This window comes from Tenrec ecaudatus, chromosome 17, assembly GCF_050624435.1.
Source record: "Tenrec ecaudatus isolate mTenEca1 chromosome 17, mTenEca1.hap1, whole genome shotgun sequence".
NCBI classification, from domain to species: Eukaryota; Metazoa; Chordata; class Mammalia; order Afrosoricida; family Tenrecidae; genus Tenrec; species Tenrec ecaudatus.
In genome coordinates, this window is record NC_134546.1 from 53,605,803 (window position 1) to 53,631,353 (window position 25,551).

At 45.8% G+C, this 25,551-nt stretch overlaps 1 protein-coding gene across 12 annotated transcripts in view; it reads right to left on the minus strand.

Moving 5' to 3' along the window:
• Positions 1-25,551, minus strand: part of PEAK1 (pseudopodium enriched atypical kinase 1) — a 293,334-nt gene that overhangs the window by 76,645 nt on the left and 191,138 nt on the right. The window contains exon 1 of one of the 12 annotated variants that reach the window (XM_075535957.1): positions 12,954-13,041. The exons of 10 other annotated variants lie outside the window; for them this stretch is intronic. The gene's annotated coding sequence lies outside the window, so the exon portion shown is untranslated. Of the gene's footprint in view, positions 1-4,330; positions 4,350-12,953; positions 13,042-25,551 lie in introns of those variants that run through there. One more of the 12 variants, XM_075535960.1, reaches the window with a different exon arrangement.

A 25,551-nucleotide genomic window follows, 5' to 3' on the forward strand; every position in this document is an offset into this window, starting at 1 on the left:
CGCGATTGTCCTGTGTCCTTTGAGGAAACTCTATCAAGATGAGCCCTCTGGCATCCCCGAAACAGTGGCGATAACCTTTGGAGCTGACCTCCGTGCTTTAAATTCAATGGGGGAGCAGATTGCTTCTGAAACCACTGCTCCTTGCTCTCTGGATCGTAGTGGTAAATACCACACTCGTCCCTGGTGATGACTCATCCCATATGACCACCTTCGTCACCTGCAATCTGGATGAACAACCTGAGAGAAAGCTCTGTGAGCTGGCTGATCTTTGTACGGCACTTCTGAACCGGCGAGCCCAGGAGGCTTGCTAAAGCGGAGACGGTGAATGAACCCTTCGAGATCATGGCTACATTAAGTCTCACACCAATGGGCCCTTCTTTCGTCAGCTTCTGGACTCTAGCTGGTTTTTGTTTGTTTATTTTTTCTTTTCATTTGTTAAAGTAATTATCTTCTCTTGGTTCACCTTTGAGGTCTTCCCCAATTTCCTTAAAATGTTCAATCCATAAAATGATGAATACAAAACAAACAAACATTTGATCCATCTAAAAATGGGTGTTTCATGTGGAGCAGCATTCCCATAAACTGGCTGCAAAGCTTCTATGATTGGGAAGATGTATACTTGGATTTTGTAAAAAAAAAAAAAAAAGAATACTAGCCTGACCTGAAAATTCTTCTTTGCATAGTACAAACATAGTCTTCTTCATGAAGGTACCTTAACTACACGAAGACAAGACTATTACAGAGAGAACTTGTCTGCAGCCATCCACTGATGGAAGAGACAGGCTCCAGCAGACTTGGTTTAGAATACGCGTGTGTGTGGATGAACTGGAACTTCAACAGCAAGACTTTTTGACGCACTCTGGTGTCACATGCTAGAGGGGTGGCTGAATGCGGGAAGCTGAGAGGAGAGAGCACACGTGAGGAGAAACAAGCCAAAGGGTCGTGACAGAGGGTCAACGGCGGCCACTCCACGAGGGAGGGAGAGGACAATCATTTCACAGGCTGTGGAGAGGTAATGGAAAACAGGGACTCAATTGTTCCTACTGGACTTGCGGCATGGGCTCACTAGTGACTGCTTTATGAATCATTTTGGTCCAGAGAGTAGGATGTGAACCAGACAGCAGTCAGTTGGAAAGTAAGAAGATATAGTCATTGTAGATTACTTTTCAGAAGGGTTTAGGTGGGAAGTCGGAAGGAGAGGGAGAGAGAGGGAGGGAGGGAGTGAATAAACTAAAGGTATAAGGGTCCAGAAAGGATTCATTTCTAAGATGAGAGAAGTCAGCCCATACGGAATGCTACTGTTGGGGAAAGATGGGAGAGGGAGGGAGATTGGAGACTGAAAAGGGGCATGCCCATACATGTGAGAAGGCTGAAATGAAGTCCAGACGTGGTTTTTCTCATGTTGCAGAGTGAATGAGAGACCCACTGGGATCCAGGCTACACAGCCAGCTACGATAAATGTGTTTCCAGAGGCTTTTCTTCCCTCTTTGTCACATACGCTCACAAGGAGCCCTACATGAGTCCTGGTGACATAGTGGTTGTATGTTGGGCGGATAAGCACAAGGTTGGTAGTTCAAAACCATCAGCTGACCTTGGGAGAAAGACGAGGTTTTCTACTCCCATTAAGAGTTACGACACCTTGGGAACTGGAAACACAGGGAGTTCAGGGCAAAAGAACCCCTCAGGACCAGTGGTGACCTCCTCCCTGGGGGCTGGGCAGCAGAAAAGTGAGTGATGGGAGATGTCAGGCAGTGTAAGACATGATAAAATAATAATTTATAAATCATCAAGGGTTCATGAGGGAGGGGGGAGCGAGGAGGGAGGGGGTGTGGAAAAAAGGAAAGTGAGGGGCTGATTCCAGGAGCCAAAGTGGAGAGCGAGAGTTTTGAGAATGATGGGAGCAACGAATGTATAGGTGTGCTTTACACAATGGATGTATGCGTGGACTGTGATAAGAGTTGTATGAGCCACAATAAATGATTAAAAAAAGAGAGTTACGGCCCTTGGGAACCCACATGGGTGTTCTATCCTGCCCTCTAGGGTGACTGTGAATTGGAATTGACTCGACGGGCGTGTTTGGTTTTGTTTCTGAGGATCCCTAGTGACCTAGTGAGCTACAAATTGAACTGCCAACTGCACGGGCAGCAGTTTGAACCCATCAGATACTCTCAGGGTCAAAGATGAGGCTGTCTGCTCCCAAGAAGAGTCACAGTCTCCGAAACCCCCAGGGCAGCTGTCCTGTGTCCTACAGGAGCTCTGTGATTCAGGTGGGCTCGCTGGCAGTAAGTTCGGTCTATAGTCTCACGGTGAAAATTCCAGAGAATGGAAGCGATGTGTCATTCTCTACCCAGGAGTCACTGTCCGGTAAAGTAACGGGGCCAGGCCTCGGCAAGCTGGATGGGCACAGTGGCAGGGTCAGGAGGACGGCCTCGGCAAGCTGGATGGGCACAGTGGCAGGGTCAGGAGGACAGCCCTCGGCAAGCTGGATGGGCAGTGGCAGGGTCAGGAGGACGGCTTTGGCAAGCTGGATGGGCACAGTGGCAGGGTCAGGAGGACGGCTTCGGCAAGCTGGATGGGCACAGTGGCTGCCACACAGGTTTCCAGCAGGGCAATCGTGAGGGTGGCTCGGAACCAGGAGAATCTTACGTTCTTTTGCACACAGGGGCCCCGTGAGTTGGAACCAACTCCACAGCATCTAACAATACCAACTACTATGGATAGTTTGGGGCGGTTTCTGTCAATCGCCAAGAATTTCTCTTTATTTTGATTTTTTTTTTTTTGCCATTCCCTGTGTATTTCACACTGTGGTATCCAACACCAGAGAATAAGTCATCTTGGCTTAATTAACATTTTGGAAAACATGTTAAACCCTCTCCTGACAGGGGAGGGATTAAGCTCTCTCTTTGGTAGTGGCATATATCTCTATCTATGTATATGATCCAGGGATATAGGTGTTTCCTACCCCCCCTTTCTTTTCCAGCACGAGAGACACAGTAAAAATAATGCCCCCACTTTGAGGGCAAGTAAGTTAATTCCCCAAAAGATGACTGTTAGGCTGATTAGCAGCTACCAGGCTATCAACAGGAGAGCTAAATGAAGTTCACCAGGCACACAACGAGCTTATGTCAGTACTGTGCGCAATAGAAACCCACGAGTAAGACGGAGCCCTTCAGACTTGGTACCATCCAAATGCGAGCTTGGTGCACATCTGGATCCACGCTGCAATAAACCACGAGCTGAGCCGAGCAAACACCTTTACGAGCACCAGATGGAGCTGCTGTCTAAGCCACAAAGCCTTGACGATCAGGGCCTCCTTTTAAACATTAATTATGTTTGGAGACAAAGATGCGCACTTAAAAAGACACCATCAAAACTATTTTAACGTCTCATAGACTCTTAGAGAACCTGTATGTACCAGAGACAGCTCTGTCCACAGACCCCTCCTTGCTGGCCTTTGTGAAAGGACCAGCGATCAATAGGGAGTGGCTGTCCTCTCCCCCTACCCCCCACCCGGCTTCAACACCGACACCTCGAGTTCCCGGCATTGTGCTTGAGAAATCAGAAATGTGTCTCTTGAGGCACTTAAGCAAGGAAATATGACAGCCTTCACTGTTGCCCTCTGTTCATTTGCCAAATAGGTCTGATCCAGAGCACCTAAATGGAATGTTGATAAGACCTGCTCACTTGCCTCTACATTCCTTACGGTTTCTGAACAAATCCTGCTTGATGGAATGGTTGATGGAAGAGTTTAATGGTTGGCGGTATTTCCCCGCCCCCACCAGCCAGGAATCCGGGATCTAAAATCCTGCTCCATATCTGACTATTCTCGGGACTAAAGCCGTTAGGCTATAGATGAAGCCATTCAACAGTGGCCTATTTCACCTCGAGTCATGACAGCTTTTTAAGAACCCATTACGGTTTTCTTTTCTTTTCTCTACTGCTGTACGGAGCGACAAGAATTCGTTTGCTCCTAATCCTATCGAGTCAAGCAGACTTGATACAAAACAACTGAATCCACACTCGGTTTCAATCCTGGAACAAACAGGCTGGCACAAAGAGCTGGCGTTCGCACGCTGGCCTCAGCGAGCAGGAGAGTGTGTAGGTGTTTCCTGACCATGCATACTGCATCTCCTGCAGGCACCGGCCAGAGAATCCGCTCATAATAAAGGAGAGTGAGCAATGGACTGCCTGGCTCCTTCCTGTGGCTCCCAGAGGCCATTCTATCTCTTTATAAAATCTGTCACATTGCTGGTGAGACAGAAGCACGAGGCAAGAAGCCTCCCTGCTGTCCATGGGCATTTAAGGGCCCCTCCCTGAGGAACTGCCTCACCTGTATATCATCTCAGGCATGGGTCCATCTCCAGGAGGCGAGGGGACACTTGTAAGCCAGGGTTCTCATTAGGCTTTTGCAATGGAACACGCGGGTCACTGATATAAAGAGGAGAGGAAACTGTGACAGCCATGCCACATCACTGTTCCCAGCCTTTCCTTCCACCGCACAAATCGCTGACCCGACACCTCCACCCACTGCCAAAACCTTCTGTGGATGACTAAAGGGGTGGGGCAGGAAGCGAAGGCAAAGCTGCAGGAAGGGGTTTTGTATGAGATAAAACACAGCTTTCACTCAGCACACAGAGGGAAATTCCGCAAGGAAAAGGAATAAGGAAACAAGAGCACCACCACCACCACCACCACCACCAACACACACACACACACACACACACACACACACACACACACACACACACACACACACCACCACACCACACCAAACCACAACCCTCCCCACTCCCCCAAACAGTTCTTTGCTCTCGAAAAAAAGGCCAGATCGTCAAACAGGAGGCTCTCCTGTCAAAAGACACCCAAGTACAACTGGCTTAATGTTGAAAACTCAACAAAAGCTCCGCGGGAAGGAGGAAGTTATCCATGCCCAATCTCCTACCGCAGCGGTTTGTCCCAACAACGCAGTCACATGGTGACTCCTGTCACATGGTGGTTGTCTCGAGACAGCAATTGTGTGACGGCGGCAGACGCACCGCTGGAGAGCTGTGATGTTCAGTTGCCAATTCATCTTTTGGTTGAAACCTTTGATGAAGCAGTTTGTTGTGACTGTTATTATTAATCTGGTCACTGCTAGTTCCAATGATCCTGGACCTCACCACAGGCCCCTGCGTATCAGAGAAGGGGCTAAAATGCTACACAACAGCCAGTTCACCGCCTTTCAGAGTTTTATGCTGTTCGCAAGCTCTTCCTCTGCCTGTAAATGTGTTTCTTCTAACGTTCTTCCTCGTTTGTCCTTCCGGCCTGGGTCGAATTTAACCGGGTCACGAAGCTGTCTCTGAGTCCGTGAAGACTTCTATTATAACACTGGGTTGTCTGCCCAGGTCCCCAGGAGGCGGGCCGTGCCTTTTGCATTTCTGAACTTCCTGGATTGCGTGAAACACACCAGGCACTAGTAAACACTTGCAGAACGATGATCATTTTAGCTAGCATTCACTACTAATGCCAGACACTATTCGGAGCACTTTACCCATAACTCTTAATTCTCACAAAAACCCTCTGACGTGATACTGTTTTTAGCTCCACTTTACAGATGAAGAAACAGATTTGCGGGAGGTGCACTAGCTCGTCAATGGCAGAGTGGGCTGGATGACCGGGTCTGGGCATGTGTAAGTGGCAGGGCGCAGCTATCTGTGGCACCTGCAGGCTGCTTCAGCCATTAGCCCAGCAGTGCCCATCAGGCTGCAACTCCACTTCCACTAAAGAAGCGCTAGGAGCTGGCACACCCTCGCTGTCCCCAGCTCGGCTCTGACCTCAGCCATGTGCTCTGTGCAGAACAAGCTAGGTGCACACGGGCAGGGATACACTCAGCCTTTTCTGCTCCGTGGTACAGGCCCCAGGGTGGCGGGAAAGGATTTCCTCAACAAGCCTTCAATCTAGCCCAAGAGGCCGTGCCGTGCTCCCCGTCCCCGTCCCCAGCCACAGAGCCAGCTGCCGAGGAAGCAAGCTAAAGCAGGGTTGTCACGGCAGACTGAGCCCTGAAGAGATGGGCACGCTCTGGTGTAAAGGAAGTGGAATAAAGGCAGGGCAAGGTTTCAGAGGGAGGAGGAGGGGAGGGAAGAGGGGGGGATGAGGAGGGGGAGAAAGCGGGGGGGGGGGGAAGGAGAGGGAAGGAGGGAAAGGGGGGAGGAGGGGGAGGAGGGGAGAAGAAAAACATAATAGAAATTGGGAATACCAAAGAAATAAAACGGTGGCTTATTCTTAGAAAAACCCCACGTGTGTGCTCATAGCGACATAATCAGAAGACGCAACAGAGCTCACTGTTTCCAGAAGCTTTCTTGTCTTGTGTGACCTCTCCCTTTCGTAGGGATTTTCCCTGAAGGGAACAAGTAACAGAATTATAGGTGAACAGACTCATTGGATGGTATAAGATACGCACCCCCCAAAAAACCACTATAGGCATATAATAATAAGGGCTCCTGGGGGGGAGGGTGGGAGGGGATAATGGGGAGCTGATAGCAGAGAGTTAAGAAGGAAGATGATATTTTGAAAACTGGTGGTGGCAGGAATTGTACAACAGTGCTTGATCTAACCGAATTATCGATTGTTCTATCTGTAAGAGCTCCCAAGAACCGATTAAACCCCCACACCCAATTTTACCTTTCCTAATGACTAAAAGGAATGAACAATACAGACGGTGTAACAATATTTGTAATTCAGATTTTTAAAAGAGCCCCACCAATGGCTGTCGAATTGCCTCTGGCCCAGCGACCCTGTAAGACAGACTTCTTGGCACAGAATTCACGTGCCATACGCTCGACAGTTTAACCGCACAGTGCGGAGGGTTTCTGAGACTGGATCTGAGAAAGAGGAAGCAGACAGCCTCATCTTTCTCCCCTGAATCAGCGGGGGGCAGGGGGGGCTTAGACCACTCATTTTGTGGTCAGCTGCTCGATGCTTAGTCCACCGTGTCATCAGGGCTCCTCCGAAGGGAAAAGGCACTTGTGAATGAACCAAAGTGGGTTATACCATAGTTTAAAAGAAATATAGATTTACTGCTTCCAAAGAGATAACATAAAATCATTAGCATAAGAATATTTTCTGATAAAGGCACTTGGAGGACCCAGTCCAATAAAAAATATATTATTTTTATAATGGCTCTAAGCATATAATGGTTTAAAAGTGAATTAAATAATAGCTCTTAAAATGACCTTTATTTGAGAGATACTATTTATACCATTCTTTGCTTAGACCCACCCATTATAAAAATAATTCTTATTTATTGGACTAGGTCCTCCAAATACCTCTATCAGAAAAAACTCAAATACTAATTCAGAATAGACTCAATTGCAATGAGATTGGTTTTCTTAAAATGTGGCCCAAGATATATTTTCAAGAGTCTGAGTTCTCCACAGAGCTTTAATACTAAAAGGAAGACAAAATTTAAATATAGAATACATTCACATTCATATATGCATGTTTATGGCCACGTTTTAGGCCTACATATACACTTATGTTTCTAGTCTGGGCTGGTCCCAAGCACATTACTGAATTTTATTTTTAAAAACCTTTTATTGTGAATGGGATGAACGTATGCACAGGAAATCAGTTTCTTCACTCGGTCGTTTATACACCTTTGTTTCCTGTCCAGTGACAGGGGCCCCACTCTCCCGTTCCTAACCCTCACCGCCTTGGGAATGTTGTCCTCGGGCGGACGCGGTCCTCTGGATCTCACCCGGATGATTACTTTAAGGAGGATATAACTCCCCAGGGTGATTGTCCACTTCGTAGGCCCAGCTTCTGTGTGGCTCAGACGGTTGCAGACCTGAAGGGTGACTAAAGGCCAAAGTCCTGGGAGGCTCCCCCAACCTCGATCTGATCAGTCCGCCCCTTCTGTTTTCTGATCTCGAGTTTTGCTCTCCAAGGCCCGCTCCCGTTGTTGCACGGCATTATGGGAAAGAAAGGAGACTGGGTCTGCGAATGGTGCACTCCCAGGATGATTGACGTGGTGAGGCAGTCACCGTGGACGCTACCCAACTCACAGAAACCCAACAGGACAGCGTAGACCGGCCCCCATGGGTTTACCAAGGCGGGAACCATCTCCTGGAATAGAAAGCTCTGCCTGGCTCCCACGGACTGGCTGGTCGTTTCGGAACTGCTGATTTTGTAGTTAGCTACCAACACGGAAGCACTCTGCCACCAGGGCTCCTTGTGGAGCGGTAGGATCTATGGCCTTAACTCTTACAACCCCAACCCTCTGCCCCGCCCGCAACCCGGTATCTTCCTGTCTCCATAGGTTTCTGTCAACTTCTCTCTTACTATTGCCTTCACCTTCACTCGAGGTAACCCTTGTCTAGTCTCTAGACCTGCGGTTCTCCACCTATGGGTCGTGACCCCATGGGGAGGTGTTGCACGACCCTTTCACAGGGGTCACCTAAGATCATCGGAAAACACTTATTTCTGATGTCTTAGGAACCAAGACACCGCTCCTCTATCCATCTCCTGGCGAGTCCGCCCACATGCAGACACGCCCACATATGAGTACCCGCCGTGAAGACTGTTGCCCATGCTACACCACGCTTCAAGACAAAATTTTATTTATTTGTCATTAGAAATAAATATTTCATAATATATAATTCAATATTGCTTTTGTGATTAATCACTATGCTTTAAAGATGTTCAATTTTTAACAATGAAAATATATCCTGCATATCAGATATTTACATGACGATTCACAACAGTAGCAAAATTATAGTTCTGAAGTAGCAATGAAAATATTGTTAAGGTTGGGGTCACCACAACATGAGGAACTGTATGAAAGGTTAGCAGCGTTAGGAAGTTTGAGAACCACTGCTCTAGCCAGTGACTTCCAACCTCTCACTTCTGCCCTACACATCCCATAGGTGGTGTTTCACGTAAGCTAGATTAGTGCTCAAGGTGTGGATATGGACCCCCTCTACAGTGGGGGAGGAGCCATCAGGGAGAGGAAGTCACTGATAGACAAGCAATAACTTGAGTGAAGGGGACAGCCAGGTACAGTCAGAGTGAGGTTGGTAAAAACAAAGGAGAGATGAAGACACTGGGAGGTTTTCAAGAGTCGAAGGCAACAGAGGCAAAGACTGTTATATAATCACGCCTTCAAACCAATGATCTACAAGCAGATGCTTGGGTAGATATGCAGGTTGAATAAGTATGGGAAAAAGAGAGGATGTATACACACACACACACATATATAGATTCAACAGACGCTATCTACACATGTTATTTACCGTTGATGCAAACGTGTGAGCCTGGAGGGGCAAAGATGTGAAACCTTAGAACTAGATACCTTGAAGGAATGAGTCGCTGGGCATGGGGAAACAGGACCACGGTCTTAGGGGTCCCCATAATCCCATGGCATAACAGTTCACGAAGACCATGGTATACATCCTACTTTAATGAGCAATGACTAGGGCCTTAAACGTTTGTGAGCAGCCATCTAAGGTGCAACTGTTAGTCTCTTCCCATCTGATGAAGAGTGAAGAAAATGGAAAGACATCAGGAAACATCAGTCCACTGGCCTACATGAACATCAGTCTCTACAACCCCAGAAGAACGAGAGGGTGCCATCTACCACTACACCAAATGCTCTGAAAGATCACAGTAGATGCGCCTGGACAGAGGGGAGAGGAAAACCGAACAAAACTCAAAGTCAGGAGAGAGGCCAGGCTTACTGGTCCTATAGACTGGTGGAACTGCCAGACCCTCATCACCCTTCCAGTCTGGAACAGAACTCCCCCTGTTGCAGAGTCATCAATCACGGAACCTGACAGGACAGCACTTACCGGAGAACAAAGTACAAAGGGTTTGGAAAAGCACAATGGGAACAGGGAACACAGAGACGATGTGGGATAAGCATGGTCTGTTGAAGGGATAGCAATGGACGAGGGAAATGAAAATGGGGATGAATGGCTGAAAGTAAAACAGATGATCTCATCCGTAAATCTTCACCGGACTTATTCATTTTTTAGGTTTTTTTTGTATTTTAATTTGTTTATAAGGAAATGAGAGCTATAAGCGTAAGGAATTTATACCCATTTTCATGTTTGTTCATATTTAAGTAGAAATTGTAACAACAATGTACGTCAGCACTGAGGGACTTCAGTTACTTTCCCCTACTTACAGGGGGTCCATAAATTACTACAGTTTGAAAAGTGCTGCTTAAAAGCAATAGCCTCTCAGTTAGGTAAGCATTGCTCTTGTGATCTTATTTATATAGTTAATTTACTAAACATCTGCACAAGAAGTATCATAATTACCTATTTTACAAAGCTGTCAGGAAAATGAAACAAGGTAAGATATATAAAGTACCTAACACAAGAGGCTGACTCATAGTAAGCATTAGCTAGATTATTAATTCTCTCCTCCTTTATTAAATCTCTGCATCCAAAGGAGGGGAGGAAGGCGAGTGCTGCCTTCCAATCCGCTCACCACATATCCACACGCCACCGTGATCTACCAAATGGGAACTGAGAAAGCTATTTCTATGGAAACACCGTTCACGATGCTGGTTAGGCTTCAATGATCAGGGATGAAACATTCATGGAATTTGATCCAGCTTGCAAACCTAACACTTAAAAGCATTGCTTCTGCTGGGAACCATTGGGAAGAACTGACGCGCAAAGGAACTTTTGCATTTTACCCTCAAGTTTTGTTTGCAGCCTTTCCGAGAGCTGCCGTCGGACAACACGAGGGGTAGCCGCTGAGTAAGAGAGCACGGTGATCTTACCTACCGGCAACAGTGAGCTCCAGCAGAACGCTGGGGGCTGGCGCCGGACAGGGCGGTGTTCCATTCTCTCGTGCCTGCGCTTCCTGTGAGTCAGAACTGACTTGACCGCACGCCTGGGTGTTAAGAATCGCAATGGGCATGACAAATGATACACTGGCAGGAGGCAAGGTTGAAGGCAGGGTGGTTGGTTCAATGATTACAATACAAGACCGGCTATGACCCCGGTGCAGTGGAGATGGGTGAGTAAGGGCAGCGGCTGGCTTGAGAGACTAAATGAACGATCACCGGCGATGGAACATTAAGGCAGAGGGCAACAGGTCTGAAGACGGCCCGGGGCTCGCTGAAGTATTGATAAGCAAGCGAGCACACACTGCATTAATTCAGCTGTAGGAATAATGAAACAAACTGGTACTTGAATAAGAATGTCAGGCTCATTCTAAAACCAAATAAGTGATTGAAAAGTCATTCCATTTAAAACGATGAACAATTGTTGATTGTTATTTTCTTGTATGGATCTGCCTCTAAATCTTAGGCAAGTAACTTGGAGAGAGCAACACTGGGGAGGCAGGGTGCTGAAGTAGAGGGGAAGTGAAAACGGTCAAGTGGCTAAGCTCGAATGATCTTTTCCCCATGGTTCTGCAAATCCCAAAGCAGAAAAGTGAAAGTTGGCTGAGCGACAGATGTTACTCTTATGAACGCTACGAACATGCCATTTGGTACCAAATACCTGGAGAGTCATCTTCAAAACCTGGGAGCTAGTCCCACCATTCTATAAACGCGGTGCTCTCGCGGCCCCTCCCCTGCAGACCCTCCTACACTTCATTCAGCAATGCTGACCAGTATTGAAGAGGTGGGGCCAGTGAGTGGAGCGTGAGGCAGGAAACAGTGGGGATTTGCACCTTCTGGATAGGCCTGAGAACGTGCCAGCAGGTTCCCCAGTAACTTAAACTACTGAACACATAGCTGATGATCCCAAATGCAACCTCCTTCCTACTTTACAATCAAAACAAAACAAAACAAGTCTCTTTGTTGAGTCTTTTTTCTCCTCATCAGCGAGGATACCTACCTGTGATCTGTACCACTGGACTACTACCAAGTGCAATGTCACTCTGAATAGGACGTGATAGGTATGAAGCCATCCACTCCTGGGGAGATGTGGGGCCCCTGGCCCTTGGGCTGCCAGAGTACTAGGTAGCATTTCCATTACCACAGTAACAACCCATCAAACAGGAGGATCTTCAAAGGTACATGTGAACTCCAGGCCATTACTTATCAGGTCATTCAAGTTTATGGGAGCCACCCCAAACTCTCTAGGTCTCCTGTCCCTTATTGTTCTTTGTAAAATGAAAAGCAGCAATTCTTTATACTGTAAAAATAATTAGAAAATGAAAATATGTCCTCCCAGTCCCCTCCCATCATAAAATAAACCTGGCCCCAAATCTAACGATATACTGTTAAAAGGTCTGTACACACAGACAGATGCATGTAATGCAAGAGGTACGCTATTGATCAAAAGATACCTTCAGAAGCAGTGCTAACAGACCCAGGGACAGGGAACAACAAGGGATCCAAATCGGTGGTGAGGAGGGTGTGGGAGGCCTGGTAGGGCCTGATCAAGGGTAATGTAACCAAGAGGAATTGCTGAAACCCTGGTGGGGAGCATGATAGTGGGACAGGAGGACAGTCAAGGGAAATAGAGGAAAGAGCTGGGAGGCAAAGGGCATTTATAGAGGTCTAGATAAAGACATTACATATGCAAATATATACTAGGACGGGGAAATAGAAGACAAATGCAATAAACAAATGCGGCGAAGAAAGCTGATGGTGCCCGGCTATCAAAAGATATAGTGTCTGGGGTCTTAAAGGCTTGAAGATAAACAAGCGGCCATCTAGCTCAGAAGCAACAAAACCCATATGGAAGAAGCACACCAGCCTGTGTGATCACAAGGTGTTGAAGGGATCAGGTATCAGGCATCATGAGAACAAAAAAATCTTACCATAGTGAAAGAGGGGGTAGTGCGGAGAGACCCAAAGCCCATTTGTAGGCCACTGGAGATCCCCTTGTGGAGGGGTCTTAGGGAGGAGATGAGCCAGACAGGGTACGATGTAGTAATGATGAAAAATACAACTTTCCTCTAGTTCCTAAATGCTTCCTGCCCCCGCACGATCATGATTCCAATTTTACCTTGCAAGTCTGGCTAGACCAGAGGATGTACATTGGTACAGATAGCAACTGGAAACACAGGGAATCCAGGACAGATGACTCCTCCAGAACCAGTGATGAGAGTGGCGATGCCTGGAGGGTGGAGAGAATGTGGGGTAGAAAGCAGGAACTGATTACAGGAATCTACATATAGCCTCCTCCCTGGGGGAGGGACAGCAGAGAAGAAGGCGGGGGGAGATGTCAGACAGTGTAATAGATGACAAAATAATAATAATTTATGAATGATGAAGGTTTCATGAGGTAGGGGGGAGTGGGGAGGGAGGGGGGAAATGAGCAGCAGATATTAAGGGCTCAAATAGAAGGCAAATGTTTTGAGAATGATGATGACAACAAAGGTACATATGTTCTTGACACAATGGATGTATGTGTGGATTGTGATAAGAATTGTATGAGGGCCCAATAAAATGATTTAAAAAAGAGAAATAAACCATAAAACAAAGAGAAATAGGAAAGAAAAAAACCACCAGGCACCATCAACTGTCTACACCACATTTGCTTATGTAACCATTTTCCATCAGTGATTGTGTCGGGTAGGTGAACATCACAGAATGCCAGGTTATTAGAACAAAATGTTCTTGCATTGAGGGAGCACTTGAGTAGGCCCAATGTCTGTCTGCTACCTTAATACTTAATCTATAAATATATGTACATAGACCTATATCCCTATCATTATATAGTAATATATTTATATATGTGCATGGCTATATTTTCTATAAATGTCTTTTGCTTCCTAGTTCTTTCCTCTATTTCCTTCCACTTTCCTCCTGTCCCACTATCATGTTCGACCTTCATGCAGTTCTCAGTAATTCCTCTCGGATACACTGCACTTGACCGAACCCCACCAGGCATTCCATGCTCTCCTTGCCATCACTTTTAGATCTCTTTGTTCCCTTGTCTCTGAGTTTGTTGGCTCCCTACCTCCTCCGTTCCTCTGTCACCCTAGAACCATCAGTCCCATTGTTTTCTTCTCAACCTTGTTTATCCTGCCTACCTTATATAGACATGGGAAAAAAAAGAAAGAAAAAGACTTGGCTTTCTATTCCTGTAAAGTTAGTCTTGGAAACCTACCGGGCAGTTCAACTCTGTTCTATAGGGTCACTCTGCACCCCCATTGACTGAATGGCATTGAATTGGGGTGTGTGTGTGTGTCTGAAACACTGGTAGAATTTCTTGTTTTCTCCCCAATTCCTCCCCCAAAACAGATCATTGTTTTTTGATTCTTCATGAAGTCATTAGTGGCTCTCATTTGCCCATGTAATATATCCGAACTCCTTAGAATGAAGTGCACTGCTTTTATATACATTTTCGCATCATGTCCTACACACCCATCCATATAATAACTGTTCAAAATGCTAACATCCTTTGCTGCTCCGCTCAGATGCCAACTCCTCTGAGACGTTTCCCTAGATGCTCCTCCTAGAATTAACGGTTCCTTCCTCAAAATTCCCATCACACCTCTTGCTCACTAGTCCTAGCTTCGAGAAGGCAGGTTTGTCTAGCTCATTTATACCCTTGTATTTCTGGAACAAGTTAATCAATGAAGATCTGTCACCTGGTCCCATGGCTAAAACTGAGTTAGAAGAGGATGGAAGCATTCAAACAGAAGTGCTAAGTGACTTCCTAAAAAGAGGGAGAAAGGAAATAACCCAAAGCAAACTTAAGAGCTGAGATGGCTGGGACACAGAGTTGTGTGTCTTCTAGAGCGGTACTGTGGTTGACATTGGTGCGAACCACAGCAAGCTATCAAGAAACAGGTGATGTCCAGAGCCCTAGTGGTGCAATGGTTAAGCACTCAGCTGCTAACTGAAAGCTTGGCGGTTCAAATCCAACCAATGGCTCCACAGAATAAGCCATAAGGTCTATTTCCATAAAGAATACAGCAGTTGAACTGCTCGGGTATGCAGGTCCTGCTGGCTAGAATGGGCGGCAGGTGACCATGGCCAGCTGCTTGGAGGGGGGGGGTCCCCTTTGGCTGAATGCTGGGTTGGGCAGCGTGCTTCCTCCTGGGGAAGCTGTGTTGAGTGGGAGACCCGCCTGGCTTTTTCTCTTTTTCATTTAAAAAAACAACACCGGCCATTTTAAACAAGTTGCACAGTACTGAGGAGCCTTGTCTACTTGTGGTACCTGGCTCTCAGAGGGGCAGTGGGAACAATGACTTTGAATGCTCACACAAAGGTGCTCAAAGCTCTATGTGCCTTCTAGGACCTGTTTTTAAACAATGGGTCATACTGAGTACTATTAATAGTCTTAATATGCTTAACAATAGACTCCTGAAGGAGACTTAATTTATAATGAAGTTTAACAGATCAACTCATTTACATGTAACTTATTGTTTTTCTTATACCTGTCTGTTAGTCCTTAGAATGTATCATTATCTCCTAGTCTACTGGTTTTAGAAATTCTGGTGGTTTCCAGGTTGTTTTTGTTTACTCCTACTTCTACAAAAAATGCTGCAATAAACGTTCTTCATTGAGCTAAAAAAAAAAAAGATGATAAACTAGAGCACTGAGTTAGTCTGGGAACTTTAGAGAAACAAATCTAAAGAAACTCATGTATCAGAGAGTTTTATATAAAGGACAAGTGTACATCAAGAAAACATCCCAACCCAGTGCTGCCCAAACCCACAAGTCCAACATTAGCCCATATGTCCAACACCAATCCACAAAGTCCTCCTCCAGCTCACAAAACACACACTATGACACCGACTGCAGGAGGAAAGCTGAATCAGTGAGCGTGTTAAGACTCTCAACACTGGCAGGGGTCTCCACACGGCTGCTCCAGCAACCAGGGTTGCATCATGGTAGGTCCATGTGGCTTCTCCTCAGGGGTGTCTTGCAGGAAGTGAGCTTTGCCAGCTGAAGCAGGGAACTGGCTAAGGCAGCTGCACCCTGGTCCGACCATCAGAAAGCAAGAGACCTGAGAACTGGAAAGGCGAGGCTCAACAAGCCATTTATCTCTCTGACCTTCAATCAACCTCGCATGTGTTTATTGGCCAGGTTGGCATAATAAACTTTAACTCTATCAAACATGCTCTGGGACAGTTCTACGCTATCACAAGAGTCACTATGAGTGGAAAGTAACAGGGCAGCAACTAACAACACCCTCCTATCTACAAAGGAAAGACATCAACGCCGGTACAAAGTATGGCTGCGAAAGATTTTCATCAAATAGTTTTACTAGTTAAAAGTTTATTTAAATTACACACAACTCGTTTTGCATACATAAGTCATTGAATCATAGGATATGTGAATTATATGTCAAAACTGTTAAAAAAAGTTTAAAAGCAAACAAAATTTGAGGTAGATGGAAGTACTCTGTTCAAATATTGTTTTAACTATCTATGCAGCTTTAATGGTTTACATGAAACAAAGTTCTCTCTTTTAAAAAAGTTTATTTATTTACAAATAAATGCCCATTCTGGAAAATAAAGATAAAAAAACTCCCCAAATCTTCGGATGCATTAAAAGAAAAAGTAACGTAAGTACTATGTGGCTACTGCAGGTCAAAAACATGTTAATGTTTAAAGAGCCTGAGCCCACGGTTATCCTACAGGTCTGGCCATTAGAACTCATCCTCTCAAAGCAGGTCAATGCATCAAGCTGGTCACCCAACTGTTGCCTTATCGTGGGTCACTAGCGGGTGACAACAAAGGGGGGGGTAGAATATAATATGCAGAGTGAGATATTTAGAAAATGAACCCCAAATACACAATAGGTAGGACAATCAAGACAGGGGAGAGGAAGGGAAGTAGGGCTAGGGGAGGGAAGCTCAGTAGCTGAGCAGACTCCTTCAGCCAAGGCCAACTCTTCTTTCCATTTGCTGTCTCTTGACTTCCTTTGTTACCATTGGCTTTGGGCTGACGTGTGTGCACCCCGAGATGCATGCTGAATTCCAAATGAAGTCCTCCTACACATATACTTTCTACCAACACAATCCAGCTAAAAGGATTTTAATTGGAGTGCACCATTCCCTGCAATTTCAACATTTTAAAAATGAATAGTCTCACTAAGTACCAGATGGTGACATGTACTAATTAATCAGGCCTATTCAATGAATGAGCATATTAAAATGAATGCACCTATTAGACATGTGTTGCTGATGCTCTATCCAGCGGAAGCCTCCCCTGAAATGAAAGCCCACGGAAGGTGCTGATTTACCGCGCAATGCTCACATGTGTCTCCCACAATCATGTGCTGCAGCAGTGCGATCACTCTTGCATCTCCCCCAAGATCACTCGATATTTCATGCTAAGGAGCCTGCAGGTCTCGCCATCCCTCTGTAATTTGTTTAACCTTCACAAGCAAGAGCCAGCTAAATATTGGGCCCACCATTTTTCTACTAAAAAGAAGACCTTACACACTCATTGAGGTCACTTGTTAAGTGGACAATGGGCAAGAGACAGATCAAATGAGGCTCTTGACTCAACTCCCCAATTTGTCTGCCAGGCAGTGTCTGCCGGTGTGCTGCCAGCTGAGGGTATAAAGGAGTGCCAACGGGGACCCTGAATGACAGGTGTCTTCTTCCAACACTAGAGAGGGACCCTCCCCTGGGAGGTCTCAAATGCTTCTCGGGACTCTTTTTAAGACAGACAGAGATTCTCGATGTCATTTGTGGTCTTAGTTCCTCATAATCACATCTTTCCTATTTTACATTATCTTCCTGCTGTTGTCAGGCGCCACGAAGCAGGGATGAACTCGTTCAACGGAAGGAAACGCCACGCCATTGTCACTGTTGTTCCCATGCTGGAGACCGCTGTCACAGCCACTGGGTCAACCCATCTTGTTGAGAGCCTTCCTCTTTTCACTGTCCTTCTTTACGAAGCATGACGTCCTTCCTTCTCCAGGGACTGGTCTTTCCTGGCGGCGTGTCCAGAGCACACAAGACAAAGTCTCACGATCTGTGACTCTAAGGACCACTCTGGCCGTCCCCCTCCTTCCGAAATAGATGTGCTTGTTTTTCTGGCAGGTTGTGGCGCTTTCAGCCTTCCGGCCCGGCACCAGGTGTCCTCACTCACATGGGTTCTTCTTTGGTTTTCTTTATTCGATGTCCGACTTTGACACGCACTTGAGGTGACTGCAAAGACCACAGTTGAGGGTTGGAAATGAAGCAGGAGGTTACATGAGAGATTCTGCAAGCCCGATGGTCTCTTCGTCGCAACACCTTTTGTCAACATGATACACGTGCACTTCTCCAGAGGGGATACACAGAAATAAAATATTTTATCTTGGGTCATCACGATTCCAAGTGTACTCTAATAGTAGAGAACGCCCACTACCCTTAAAAAATAAATGAAAACAAATGACTCCCTGAGAAACAGAGGTTTGTGATGGACTGAAGGCACTAAAAAGAGTGGCTAATTAGGTAAGAAGGCAGCAAGGCTCTGAGAAAACAGACGTTGGGGAAGAAAGGGTCGCTGTGAGACATGTATCTTATCTGGTACACACCAGGCCCTAACAAATGGGAGTGTCGTCCCCAGACAATAACAAATGGTAGAGAACATTTTTATTGGCTTGTTATAAAATCAACTTGCAAGGAAGCCTAGGTGAAATGAAACCCAAAGATAAATGACCTCTGGAGACTATCTAGAGATGATGGTGGAAATGCAATGTAGGGGGTTCCTTTGAAATGAATACCAATGTACTGTACCTCCTAAATTACACTGTACTTTCCAAACTACATGGAGAGGACCTAATTTTGAGAAATCTGCGCTTATTTATGACACACGGCAAGGTTATTGCTTAAAGTCCCAATAGTCCCAAAAATAATTCTTAGGAGAGGGTATACCAACCATAGAAACAAGAGAAGTTGTAGTGGACAGATTAAAACAAGCCTCTGGAGGGGCAAAGGCAATTCTTTTTTCATTCCCCAGGTTGTTGCCTAAAAACAAGGGGTAGAATTAGCTCATTATCTAACAGAATGTAATGAATTTGGGCACAATTAAGATCTAAAATAACACAAACATGTTCATCAAGAGCTTAATATACAATGGTTCAATATTTCTAAAGAAAATTTCTATGACTCTGTTTAATCATTTCGGGTAGAATCTCTATTACTTTTTTTTTTAAAACATTTCTGGGTTTGCTCCCTTCCCCCCACGAGTAAGATCCTTTCAGCAGACAAAAAGGCTCTCAGAGGAGTCCTGTGTTCTGAGATTATAAGGCACCTCTCGGGAAGACAAGGTAGCAACGCCAACCGCAAGTCTGAGCCCAAACATTTAAAAAGAAACCATGGTAGACAAATCCTAACCCAAGCTCACTGAAGAGGAAGCAATGATTTATAACAAACTGACTAGACTAAGACAGCTCTCAGCCCACTCTAGAATACCATCTATTGCTAGATTGTGAAGAGTACAATTGATCAGCATCCCACAAACTCATTTTTTTCCCTGTCAGGGCAAAAAACAAAACCACAACGCCTCTTGAATATTTGAGTGTGAGGCTACATGATAAGGGTACGGTGCCCACAATTAGACAACAGACAGCGTTAACTAGAAGACTACACGCACATGAAAGCATAGCGTGATCTGGAGCAATGGGGGGTCTAAAATAAATACCGGGCTTGACAGACAGCACGTGAGTCAGATGCACAGAGGGAGGTGGTACGGGCCAAGCCTGACATCCAACACAGGCAGGGCTGGGGATTCAACGTCTGCTTCTGTCCTGAAGATTCAACTCTGAATTAGTCATTTATGCCCCTGGCTACGTGGCAGGCTACATACATCCAAGGTGCCCGGAATTCCTTGGAAAGGGGCCATGAATCTGTTAACCTCAAAATAGACTCTGAATTAGCCCAGATGAGACACCAGAAATGATGAAACAATAATTAATGTTTAGAATATGCTGGAGTCCATGCAGTACTTTCAATCCTGGAAAGAACCTTCATCGATCACACAGAGGCAGAACTAATCTGTTTCTTCAGGAAGAAAAGACGCTTGAAATTGGCATCAAGACATCCAAGCCTGTCATCTTATACACGAAAATCTACAGTGAATGAGTAAGTCTCAAAGTCAGAAAGGCACATTGATGAAAGCCCTTTCTCTGAGTCCAATCCCTGCGGTCAGGACAGTAATCTTGAGTTGCTTCAACCGAGCTTGATTCATTTGGTTTACCAACACCAACAACCACCAAATTTACTGCCATCAAGTGGATGCTGACTCACAGCAGCCTATACGGGAGGGTAGAACTAACTGCCCCCCCATGAGTACCCTAGACTGTAATGCTTTACAAGCAGTTCTCAACGGGTGGGTCGCGACCCGGGGGGGGGTTGTTCATATGACCCTTTCACAGGGGTCACCTAAGACCATTGGAAAACACACACTTCTGACGGTCTTAGGAACCAAGACACCGCTCCTCTATGCGTCTCCAGGTGGGTCCGCCCACATGCAGATACGCCCACATACAGGACCCAGCATGAAGACTGTTATCCAGGCTATACCATGCTTCAAGACAACATTTCATTGATTTGTCATCGAAAAAATATATTTCACAGTATATAATTACATATTGTTTTGGGGATAAGTCACTCTGCTTTGATTATGTTCAATTTGTAACAATGAAACAGGGCACGAACCCACCCAAGAGGAGAGTATTGTTTATATCTCCACAGGAAAAGAGGGACTAGACTTCAACCTGGTACTCCAAGATGTGAATGCAACATGCTGGCGTGGAGTAGGGAACCAGTGGAGAGGTCTGTGGGGCCCACCCCAATCCCAACTATGTGGACAGCTGCCCTCCCCCCAGAAGAATTTATTTCAGAGGACAACATTGAAGCTGCAGCTCAGGGAGAGTGACATGTCTGATAAGAGTACACGGGAGCAGATGAAGGGGGAGGAAGAGAGTGGAGCACATCCTGGTCCACCAAGCCTTGAGGACGATATTACCGCTCAGAGCAGCCAATCCATAGAGAAAACCATATGGCCGGCCCCACTATGAGACATGACATCCCTCCCTGACCCATAGCCTTACACCCCTACACTGGAGACACAGTGTGGGAACTGCGCCCAATCTGATCCTACCACACCGAGGCAAAACACTAAGGGCGTGCAACAGAACAGCAAGGGGAACAGAGCAACGAAGTCCCCAGGGAATATTGAAAGTAGACTTTGTGGCCAGAGCTTGGCGCCCCATCAGACACGACTGGAAAACACTCCTAAAGGCCAACAGTCTTTGAACTCACTACAGGCTTTTCTTTTTTTGGTCATTGGCTTTTTGTTTTTGTTGTTGTTTTGTTTTCTTTTGTTGCTTTGTTTTGCTCTGTCTTGTTTTTGTGCGTGTTATTATATCTGCAGGTCTGTCTAAATAAGATAGGCTGGATGAACAATCTGGAGGAGAAAATGACGGGACCGACGGTTCTGGGGGGCCATGGGAGAAGGGAAGCTGGGGGGGGGGGGGAGAAAGGAAGTGTCATTAACAAACCCAGGAACAAGGGAACATCAAGTGATCCAAATCGGTGGTCAGGAGGGTGCAGGAGGCCTTGCAGGGCATGATCAAGGATGATGTAACTGAGAGGAATTACTGAAACCCAAATGAAGGCGGAGCATGATAGTGGGACTAGAGGAAAGAGCTAGGAGGCAAAGGGTATTTATAGAGGTATAAATAAAGATATGCACATATGTAAATACATATATGAAGATGGGGAAATAGATCTATGTGCATATATTTATATGTTTAGTATTAAGGTAGCAGATGGACATTGGGCCTCCACTCAAGTACTCCCTCAAAGCAAGACGATTTTGCTCTATTAAACTGGCATTCCATGAAGCTCACCTTCCTGACAAGATCGCAGAAGACAAAGTGGGTACATAAGCAAATGAGGTGAAGAAAGCTGACGGTGACTGGCTATCAAAAGATACAGCGTCTGGGGTTTTAAAGGCTTGACGGTAAACAAGAAGCCATCTAGTTGAGAAGCAACGAAGTCCACATGGAAGAAGCACAGCACACTAGCCTGTATGATCATGAGGTGTTGAAGAAATCAGGTATCACACATCAAAGACCGAAAGATCTTATCATTGTGTGCTCACCTTTCCAATAAGATCACTGAAGAAAAATGGGTGCATAAGCAAAAGTGGTGAAGAAAGCTGATGGTGCCTGACTATCAAAAGATATAGCATATGCAGCCATGTAGCTCAGAAGCAACAAATCCCACATGGAAGAAGCGCATCAGCCTGTGTGATCACGAGGTGTTGAAGGGATGAGGTATCAGGCATCAAAGAACAAAAAAATCTTATCATTGTGAATTAGGGGGAGTGCAGATTGGTGACCCAAGACCCATCTGTAAGCAACTGGACATCCCCTTACAGAAGGGTTGTAGGGAGGAGACAAGCCAGTCAGGCTGCAGTGTAGCAATGATGAAACATACAACTTTGCTCTAGTTCCTAAATGCTTCCTCCCCTCCCACCCCAGTATCATGATCCCAATTCTACCTTACAAATCTGGCCAGGCGAGAGGATGTGCACTGGTACAGATAGGAATTGGAAACGCAGGCAATCCAGGACAGATGATCCCTTCAGGACCAGTGCTGAGAGTGGTGATACTGGGAGGGCAGGGTGGAAAGGGGGAACCAATTATAAGGATCTACATATAACCTCGTCCCTGGGGGATGGACAACAGAAAAGTGGGTAAGATATGACAAAATAATAATAAGTTATAAATTATCAAGGGTTCATGAGGGAGGGGAGAGTGGGGAGGGAGGGGGAAAATGAGGAGCTGATACCAAGGGTTGAAGCAGAAAGCAAATGTTTTGAGAATGATGATGGCAACAAATATACAAATGTGCTTGACACAATTGATGTATGTATGGATTGTGATAAGAGTTGTATGAGCCCCCAATAAAATGATGAAAAAATATAAAGATGTAAAGTTTTAATTAAATGTCAAAATTGCAAAAGAAGAAAATACATCCTGCAAATCAGATTTTACATTATGATTCATAATAGCAACAAATTCACAGTTATGAAACAAATAATTCGATGGTTGGGGGTCACCACAACATGAGGAACTGCATGAAAGGGTCACGGTATCAGGACGGTTGAGAACTGCTACTTTACAAGAACAGATGGGGAGCAGCTGGTGGTTGCAAACTGCGGACCTTGCAGTGACTAGCCCAGTGCATGATCAAATACCTATAACACTGATTACAATGCTACTCAAAATCAGTGTGAGTACACGGAGCAATTTCATCATTACTTTTGGGGGTGAAGGAAAGGAGGACACTCACATTTTCTGGCGGCTAATGGCATCGTATGGAGTACATCACATGTCACACGATCAGTCCTCCTAACCGTCCTAGGATTTCCACCCTGGGTTTACAGATAAGGAAACTGTGGTCCAGGTACGAGATGAGGAGATGATGACATTGCTATGCGAACTGAGACATGTACTCCGAACTCTGTGCTTCTGACAATTAATGGATATGCAACGGTGGGTTAATGGAAAGTAGGAACACACACACACACACACACACACACACACACACACACACACACACACACTCTCTCTCTCTCTCTCTCTCTTTCTCTCTCTCTCCGTGCTTCTGACAATTAATGGATATGCAACTGTGGGTTAATGGAAAGTAGGAACACACACACACACACACACACACACACACACACACACACTCTCTCTCTCTCTCTCTCTCTCTCTCTCTCCGAACTCCGAACTCCGAACTCCGTGCTTCTGACAATTAATGGATATGCAACTGTGGGTTAATGGAAAGTAGGACCACACTCACACACACACACACACACACACACACACACACACACACACGCTGGTTAGAAGGTGAAAAGAACACACAGAGTGACTATCAAAAAGAACTAGACGTTTAACCATTTCGAGAGATAGCACATAATTACGACCCGATGGTTCTGAAGGAGACATCTGAACTGCACTGCAGAAAAGCATCAGGGAAACAAGGCTCCAGGAGTTGATGGAATACCAGCCTTAATGCTTTGGAAGCTGATGAAGCACCCAAGCCACTCCCTCATCTATGCCAAGAAATTTGGCTAACCAAATGGCTAATCAACCAGAAGAGCTTCCTGTCTGTGCCCATGCCAAAGAAAGGTGACCAAACAGACTGTGGAAATTATCGAATAATATCATTAATATCACATGCAATTAAAATTTTCCTGAGTATAATTCACGAACAGTTGCAGCAGTACAGCCAGAGGGAGCTGCCAGAAATTCAAGTTGGATTCAGAAAGGCCAGTGGAATGAAAGGCATCATTGCTGATGTCAGATGGATGTTGGCTGAAGGCAGGGAATATCAAAAAGATGGTTACTTGCGTTTTCTCGACTATGCAAAGCATTTGACTGGATGGATCATGACAAACTACGGAGAACACTGAGAAGAATCGCAGTTTCATTGCGCTCACGCAGAACCTGCACACACATCAAAAAGGGACTCCTGCAGAGTTTAACATCAGCAAAGGTGTGCGTTGGGGTGGTACGCTTCAGCCATATGTCCTCATGCACATGGTCCCCATATGTCTCCAGCCATATGTCCCCATATGTCTTCAGCCATGTGTCCTCATGCACATGGTCCCCATATGTCTCCAGCCATATGTCCTCATGCAAATGGTCTTGAAACTGGACTACATGCAGAAGAACATGGCACCGAGATCGGAGGCAGATTCACTGACAGTATATGGAGATAACATGACTTTGCTGGCTGAAAGCTAAGAGGACTTGCATAACTTACAGCTCGAGGCAAAGGAAACAAAAATCCTCTCAACTGGGCCAACGGACATGATGTAAGCAGAGAAGATTGACGTTGTCACGTTCATTTTGCTCGGATCTATAATCAATGCTCATTGGAGGCAGGAGTCAAGCAGGATGCAAGCAATTAAATAACATATGACACTGGGCCGATCTGCCGCAGGAGGCAAAGATGTTACTTTGAGGACTATGGCGCTCTGTTCCCATAATGATTTACAGTCTCGGAAGCCCACTCGGGCAGCTCTATCCTGTCCTGTCGGGTCACCATGAGTCAGAATTGGCTCGGTGGCAGTGAGATTTTGTAGTTAGGAGAATTGATGCATATGGGTTACGTTGTTGGTGAAGATTATCGAAAGAGCCACAAGGCACTAGAAGAACGAACATTGTGTCTTGGACAGAGTACAAGTGGAATGCGCCTTAGGAGGGAGGATGGTGATGCTTCGTCTTACAAATTTGGGGTACATTACAGGAAAGACCCATTCCTGGAGAAGAACACCAGGCCTGGGCAGGGAGAAAGGAGGCCCTCAAGAAGACGGCTTGACACAGTGGCTGCCGCCATTAGAGCAAAAGTGACCACAGCCGTGAGGGTGGCACCGGGCAAGGCAATGCTTGGTCCTGTTGTACACAAAGCTCATTATGAGTCGCAGCGGAGCGGCACCTGGTAACACTGTGTTGTGTCAATGGACTGAATTGCCCGAGAAGACTTGCTTCCATGCTTTCAGACCCAGAAAGCCAAGTTTAGTAACTAAGTTGTAGAACATACGCTGATAGAAAATACGGATGGAAATGAAGGCAGCCTGGGAAACTTTAGTAGCTGTAAAAAATGAGTAAGCACTGTTCCTTGG